Raw genomic sequence first — 7,160 nt, 5'->3', positions numbered from 1 at the left:
AAGCAAACCCGTTAACAGCTAAATTCTTTCCTGAAAGAGGAACAGGGTTTGTGCTGTGTTACCTCAAACCTCATTCTCTCAGATATCCAGTTGCATGGGGCTTTGTTGATTAATACAAAGACCTTGAAGAAGTGGGCTTGGTTGAGGTAAACCACTGCCACCACAACAATAGCAATATAATTTATATGCCTCCTTTTATTTCCAAAAGAAATACAAAGGCAGTGCAGAAACAGGTAAAGAAAATCCAAAAGCAAGTATAAAACAGAGCAAGTATAAAACTGATCATAAAAATGCAGCTAGCTATTATTAAAAATACATAGTAAAACAGCTTCATCACAACATTAAAACATCCATAATTAAAATGTGTAATTAACAAACCCATTAAAACAGTGAAACAGTTTAAACAACAATTAAACAGCAGGTTCAGCTCAGAATACCAGGGAAGTGTTTATCTAAACAAGTCTGCCTTCAGGAGCCCATGGGAATGCAGGAAGGCAGACACAGAAAATGCAGAAGCCCCCTGGGTGTAAGCACCTTCGCAATGAGTGAAAGCGAAAGCAGGTTGTCAACATAGTGCCTGTGGGCCCCTAGGCACTCCCAGGACCCCATCCTCCTTGTTCTTCCTCAAAATTAGGTTTGGAGGAATGGTGGGACAGGGTTGTGGTGTTTTTTTGAAAGGGGGGATGTTAATTCTCCCTTTCCTGGCTGTGATCATTTCCCACACCATAATCAGCTTCCTTTGAAACCTTCTGTTGGCTACAAGCCTTTTGTTGGCTGCAATGTTTAACCTGGAAAAGAGATATGATAGCCTTCTTCAACAGTCTAAAGCAGGGATCAGCAAACTTTTTCAGCAGGGGGCCTGTCCACTGTCCCTCAGACCTTGTGGTGGGCCAGACTATATTTTGAAAATAAAAATAAAAATGAACGAATTCCTATGCCCCACAAATAACCCAGAGATGCATTTTAAATAAAAGGACACATTCTACTCATGTAAAAACACGCTGATTTGCGGACCATCTGCGGGCTCGATTTAGAAGGCAATTGGGCCAGATCCGGCCGCCAGGCCTTAGTTTGCCTACTCATGGTCTAAAGGGCTGCCACATGGAGGATAGGACCAATGGCTTCAAGTTGCAAGAAAGGAGATTCTGGCTTAACATCCGCAAGAACTTACACTGTTCAACAGTGGAACAGATTCCCTTGGGAGGTGGTGGACTCTCGTTCCTTGGAGGTTTATAAGCAGAGGTTTAAAGAGAGTGGAGCGGACTAGATGACCCTCGGAATCCCTTCCAATTCTACGATTCTGTGATTTGGTGGAGTCACAGCTGTGAAGGGGAGGATTAAGCCCTACCTCCGCAGCTGTGACTCCTTCCTTGCTGAAAATGCCCCTCTTGGTTCAATTAGACTTCGAATACTGTAAGGAGGTACAACTGAGTAGAGAAGGGTCATCTCTTGCTCTTTCGCTCTCTTTCTCAGAGAGAGAGAAAGGGAGAGCAGTTAGGCATGAAAAAAGCCTACTATTGATGGCAGCAGAAGGCTTTTTCTTGCTTAACTATTGCAAGTTGCAGCTGCACACTCTAGGAAGACACTCTTCCTGCCCCCAACACACACACACACACACACACACACACACACACACACACAAAAGTCTTGAAAAAGAAGAAGCAAAAGCACGTTTTCCCAAGTCTAGTTTATGGGTGCAGGGTTGGGGAGCTAAAGTGAGGGTGCATGCATGGTTGCGGTGCATGCATGTTGCCCACAATTTATCTACTTTGCTGATGTGCCCACAGTCCCAAAACCGTTAGTGATGTCTGGGCTAAAGTGTTTGTGGCTTTCAAAGTAAGAAGAAGAAGAAGAAGAAGAAGAAGAAGAAGAAGAAGAAGAAGAAGAAGAAGAAGAAGAAGTAGTAATAGTAGTAGTAGTAGTAGTTTGGACTTGATATCCTGCCTTTCACTCCCCTTAAGGAGTCTCAAAGCGGCTAACAATCTCCTTTCCCTTCCTCCCCCCACAACAAACACTCTGTGAGGTGAGTGGGGCTGAGAGACTTCAGAGAAGTGTGACTGGCCCAAGGTCACCCAGCAGCTGCATGTGGAGGAGCAAGGAAGCGAACCCGGTTCACCAGATTACGAGTCCACCGCTCTTAACCACTACGAGAAGAGAAGAGGAGGAGAGATGGGATAAGAATATGAGATGATATATGAGAGATAAGAGGATAAGAGATGAGATATAAGAAATAACAGCTGTTCTTTCCTAAAACCGCCATCCTGACTGCCTTAAGCCAGCCTTTGCAGTTAACTACCACAGAGCTAAAATTCCTAACACCCTTAACAAACTACAGTTTCCAGGGCTGTGTCCATAGCCTTGCTGAGGAACAGCACTAAACTGGATGTTGATCCCTTCTTCTCCCAGTATGGTGTTGCAACTGTCCACCTGCTATCCTCATTGCATTCCTGCTGTAGAACTGAAGTTCTGCAACTGTACAGCCGCGAGAAAAAAATGGTGGGTGTATAGCTGGACTCCTGCATTGCTGCGCCAAGGAAAGCAGTATCTTATGAAATGAATACCATGTCCCAACATGTCAGTTGGTTGGGGCGTTTTCCGTACTGGTGCTCCTCTTCTCACACCAAGGGTCATACCTTCCACTAGATGCTTTTATCCATCTGCTGTTTATTTACTCAGAAACAGTTAGGATTCTGACGTGTGGCATGGGGTTAGTAAACTCCTCTTAACAGTTTACTTATTTAAAAAAAAGCCAACCACACACACACAATTTAGGGATCCTTAATGTATGAGCAGTTGTAGTTCCTATAGCATAGCTGCCACTTAAACATAGAATCAGAGAATTGTAGAATTGGATGGGACCACAAGGACCATCTTCTAGTCCAAGCCCTGCAATGCAGGAATCTTTTGCCCAACGTGGGGCTCAAACCCATGACCCTGAGGTTAAGATTCTGATGTTCTACCAACTGAGCTATTGTATTCAGAAGCATTTACTAACTGGATAGGTAGTTATGGTTTGGAGAAGGGGAGGAAATTGTGCACTAGCAGAGTGGTCCCCCAATTGAATTGCGTCCCCTCGTGGACTACTTGAAAATATCCAAAGTTATTGGTAGACCACTGTGAGAAGTGAGGTTATGGGGAACCAGGCAGAGGACCTTCTCAGTAGTGGTGCCCGCACTGTAGAACGCCTTCCCATCAGATGTCAAGAAAATAAACAACTACAGTCATGCCTCTTGTTACGTTTACTTCAGGTTGCGCGTTTTCAGGTTGTGTCCCGTGGTGACCCGGAAGTACTGGAAAGGGTTACTTCCGGGTTTCACCACTTGTGCATGTACAGACATGCAAAATGACATCACATGCGTGCACAGGAGCGGCGAATCATGACCTGCATGTGTGCAGACACACAGACGTGGGTTGCGTTCTCTTCAGGTTGCGAACTGGCCTCCAGAACGGATCCCATTCGCAATCAGAGGTACCACTGTATCTGACTTTTGAAAGACATTGAAGGCAGCCCTGTTCAGGGAAGCTTTTAAAGTCAGATGTTTTATCGCTTTATTATTATTATTATTATTATTATTATTATTATTATTATTATTATTATTATCATTAATTCTGTTGGGAACCGCCCAGAGTGGCTGGGAAAATCCAGCCAGATGGGTGGGGTATAAATAAATTATTATTATTATTATTATTATTATTATTATTATTATTATTATTAAATTATTTATTTTGTTATGCTGTTATAGCAACTTTAATTTAATATAATTCAAACTGCAACACAACAAGTTTTAATAGAAGAAACAAAAGAAGCAATAAAACTATAGTTTGCATCTGTCTTGGGAGACAATGGAGTGAGCCTTTGGGGGGTGAAGTCAAACCATTGGAGATTTACAGTGCCTGCTGTGGCTGTAGAGACCGATATGGGAGAGACATGTTTCGCTGCAGCTGGGGCAGATGAAGGCAAGGGTGGCTGTTGGGTCTTAAATCCTTGGTAAGTTAGGGGAAGCAATAAAGTACAAATAAAAATTTCCCATATTCAACCGCAAACCCACAGACTTGCCACGGACCTGAACAAAGCTCAAAGGTCATTGGTGGTCCACAGACTGCAATCTGAAATGCTTGCACAAACATTTTGTGTCCAAATGAATGCATTTAGATGTATGTATGTGTGCAATGTAGGGACGCGGGTGGCGCTGTGGGTAAAACCTCAGTGCCTAGGACTTGCCGATCGTATGGTCGGTGGTTCGAATCCCCGCGGCGGGGTGCGCTCCTGTTGTTCGGTCCCAGCGCCTGCCAACCTAGCAGTTCGAAAGCACCTCCGGGTGCAAGTAGATAAATAGGGACCGCTTACCAGTGGGAAGGTAAACGGCGTTCCGTGTGCTGCGCTGGCTCGCCAGATGCAGCTTGTCACGCTGGCCACATAACCCGGAAGTGTCTGCAGACAGAACTGGCCCCCGGCCTCTTAAGTGAGATGGGCACACAACCCCAGAGTCGGACACGACTGGCCCATACAGGCAGGGGTACCTTTACCTTTACCTTATGTGTGCAATAGGAGTGATGCACCTCAGGGAGAAACACAGGGGAAGGAGCTGAGATCTGAAGAATAGCAACTCTAATAACATACTAACAAAAATGTTAGAAACATTCCTATATAAAGGAGAGGCAATAATTCACCGGGGGGAATATCAGAAAAGAGGCACTAGCTGACAAGGACAGCGGGCATCTTGGAATTTTGCCATGCAGTTGAAGAAAGGCAGAATAGTATTTTGGAAGTCAATTAGCAGCAATGTTGCTGTGCTTTGTTGGTACCAATTACTCTATGCAAGTGCCAATTTGCAGCAGCTTTAATGCTCATCTGCTACAGGATCACCAACCCCAGAACCATCTGCAGTTTGGGGGGGTGTTCTGATGCTGAAAGTGATACCAGTCCTCAAAGGGGTAAATTTTTCTGTTGTCAACTTGGCGAGCAAATGAAAATGCGTTGGAACAGAAATCCTCAAAATTGTACGCTGCAATATGTTATGTAGCGGCAGAGCCAATTATTTCTTTGCATTTTTGCTTGCCCTGTTTGTTTGTTTGCTTGCTTGCTTTTCTTCCCCTTCCCCATCATTCTGACTTGTATCATTATAGTATTGCATATGTATGATAGCTCAGCCTGTGAGAACTGAAGTAAATATTAATGACTGCTCTAAGTGGACATGAGAAGTGAACCTTGCCCAGCCATTCCAAAGTACAGCCTGGTTACCATGACCAGCCTAATGACTGCACACAGAGAAAGGGTGGCGGAATATTTGTATTTGATGACTAAAGCGTGAGTTGGAGAAGGTGATGCAAAAGAAATACACAATGGATGTGAATCAAGGGCTGCAATCCAAAACACACTCCCCAGGGAATGAGCCCCATTGAATTTAGTAAATTCAATGTAAATATTGTATATAGTAAATATTGTAAATATCTTGTAAATATATTTTATACTTATATTTATTGTAAAAATATTGTAAATATAGTAAATATTGTTAGGATTGGGCTATAAAATGCACAGCACATGAAGGAGCTGCCTTGCAGCTGAGACACTTTCCTTCAATAGCTGTAGCACTGGTTTATTTGTGTTCCCGTGTAGTATTCCCATTCTTAACTGTATCCACACAATTCCTGGTGCTAACCAAGAGATGGCAGAAGAATCAGAGGAATGTAATGCTGGCTGCATCATTGGCACTTTGCTCGTCCTAAAACACTTTACTGGCCGTTCAGTCCCACAGAACTCAATGAGGCTGACTTTTGAGTAGATGTACTGTATAGGAGGGATGCGGGTGACGCTGTGGGTTAAACCACAGAGCCTAGGGCTTGCCGATCAGAAGGTTGGCGGTTCGAATCCCTGTGACGGGGTGAGCTCCTGTTGCTCAGTCCCTGCTCCTGCCAACCTAGCAGTTCGAAAGCACAAAGTACAAGTAGATAAATAGGTACCACTCCAGCAGAAAGGTAAATGGCGTTTCCGCTCGCTGCTCTGGTTTGCCAGAAGCGGCTTAGTCATGCTGGCCACATGACCCGGAAGCTGTACACCGGCTCCCTCGGCCAATAAAGCAAGATGAGCGCCGCAACCCCAAAGTCGGCCACGACTGGACCTAATGCTCAGGGGTCCCTTTACCTTTACTTTTTAGGAAATCCTTGACAGTTGCCTGAAATACAGTTATCCAAACATCTCTTAATTCAGGAGCGGGGAGTGCTTTTCAGTCTGAGGGCCACATTCCCTTAAAAGCAAGCTTCTGGGGGCCGCATGCCAGGGGTGGGCAGAGCAAGGCAAAAGTGGGTGATGAATATAAAATTTTCTTTTTGTACTTTTAGTTTCTACACACACTCATACACCCCTCTATCCAGACAAGCAAGAGTTCATTTAAGGGGCATGTTCCAGCTAGGCAAAAACACCTGGGTCCAGTGAAGGATTTTGACTAGGGGGAAGAGAGATTGTGGCCTGGAGAGAGTTCTGCAGGTTGATGTCATGGACTGGCTGGACACTGAGGAATGGTGGGAGGAACCAGTGGCGGAACCCCCAAGGGACAAAGGCTCAGAGCCCGAGAATTGATGGTGGTCAGAGTCTGTGGCAGAGAGAAGTTCAGAATCAGAGGCAGAAGCTGAAGCAGGAGGGTGGGAGGAGAGAGGTCAAGAAGCAGAGATGAGTCAGGCTGATCTAAAGGCATGGGTGACTTCCTTTCCTGCTGCAACCAGCTCCTCTCCTTGGTCTCCCAGAATCAGAAGAGACATGAAAAGGGCAGAGGAGAGACCGGTGAGGTGCAGATGCAGTCTCCGATTGCTTGGAGAAAACCCTGGAGAAAGGGACTTAGGTAGATGTGAGGAGGCAGAGACCTTCAGTCTCAGCAACTGCTTCATGAGGGCAAGACCTACCAGAGATGGGTTACTGAGCTCATTAAGCCTGGCACTCCTGTGCTGATCATGTTTTTGCTAATAAAGAGTTGACTCCAACGATCACAGTGTGATTTACCACTGCTTGCTCCCGACAGCCAAGTAGAGAGTCCACGAGGGCCGCATTTGGCTCCTGAGTCTAGGGTTCCCGACTCCGGTCAGAGATAGCTCAGCTCCTGTGCCTTTAACAGCAGGCCTGATGCAGAGAAATTCAGCATATAAAAGAAGAATATTGGCATGGAGGT

The sequence above is a fragment of the Podarcis gaigeae genome (assembly GCF_964106915.1).
Source record: "Podarcis gaigeae genome assembly, chromosome: 2".
Lineage (NCBI taxonomy): Eukaryota > Metazoa > Chordata > Lepidosauria > Squamata > Lacertidae > Podarcis > Podarcis gaigeae.
Note: the sequence above shows the minus strand (reverse complement) of the source record.